The following is a 1,359-nucleotide window of genomic DNA, read 5'->3' on the forward strand; positions in this document are numbered from 1 at the left end:
TAACCTGTTCAAACATTGTTAAAAATATTAGACAGTTCGACGTGCTTTAAAATACCGAATGGCTTGGTGTACAGTTTTCTTCGATCGTCTTGTCACATGTAACGTTAAAGAATAGTTGTCATTAGCAGATGTAAACGCCGATATTGTACGCAGGGAGGGATCGTTAATGCAAAAAAAGCGAGTGTAAACGAATAGGCCCCGAGAAGGAGCAATGATGCATTAGTATGATAATGTCCGGCTTGCTGACCGCTGATGGCAACTGACAAGATTCTATTTTCAGATAGTCGCGGGCTAAAGCATATGGACCTCCAGGGGCTCCTTCTAGGTGTAGTTTTGACAACAGTGGTCTGTGGCAAATGCTGTCTTGTGCCCCGCTGATGCTTACGATAACTTGGTGCCTCTTTTGTTTGGATGGGCATATTACGACGTCGTCTTTAGGAGCGCGAGAGGGTTTGAAGGGGTGAATGTACGTTTTTTTTTTAGGAATGACAGCGACTTTTTCTTTTGTAATTTAAGTAATTCTCATAGGTGTTTATTTTTTATCTTTAAAAGAAACTAAAGGTGAATTTAAACACTCATTCAGCTCGATGGAAAAAAACAGAATTATGAATACTATGCGTTTACCATTGTCTCAGAAATATATAATGTACGGATATAGGTAATTTGCAGGTTGTACGGACGATGATTCAGTTTCACTTTCTAGACGATTTAGGCTTTAGGCCGTTGCAAAATCCCAAAAAGTACATTTTTTACATAAAATATTGATATAATTCTCTCACATCACGTCTACATTTATCTCACAAAATCTAACAATAACAAATAACTTCAGTGCATAACATATCATATATAAAACTTCACATGCTAATACCACAAGATGTCAAAAAATTACATATTATTATGGTAATAAATTACATTCGTTGTAACTCAGATTTATCGGAATTTTCTCGAGTGAATTTCTAATGTTGTCTGAAAAAACAGACACGCTTTTAACGGTCGAGGGCTGTAATTAGCTTACCGAATGCTCTTTGGTTCGGATCTTTAACAGCCATTGTGCTCTGACAGCCAAAGCGGGAAGTAGAAACCCCCCCTTCATCCCGTCTCCCTCTTGCTTCCTCTCGCGTCTGCCTTTTGTCTGTCTTGTCGTCTCTCTGTCTGTCTGTCTGTCTGTCTCTCTCTCTCTGTCTGTCTGTCTGTCTGTCTGTCTGTCTCTCTCTCTCTCTCTCTCTCTCTCTCTCTCTCTCTCTCTCTCTCTCTCTCTCTCTCTCTCTCTCTCCTCTCTCTCTCTCTGTCTCTCTGTCTCCTTTTATATATATATATATATATATATATAATATATATATATATATATATATATATATA

The sequence above is a fragment of the Penaeus japonicus genome, unplaced genomic scaffold (genome assembly GCF_977035675.1).
Source record: "Penaeus japonicus unplaced genomic scaffold, GWHDUDI00000001_assembly GWHDUDI00000030, whole genome shotgun sequence".
Classification (NCBI taxonomy): domain Eukaryota; kingdom Metazoa; phylum Arthropoda; class Malacostraca; order Decapoda; family Penaeidae; genus Penaeus; species Penaeus japonicus.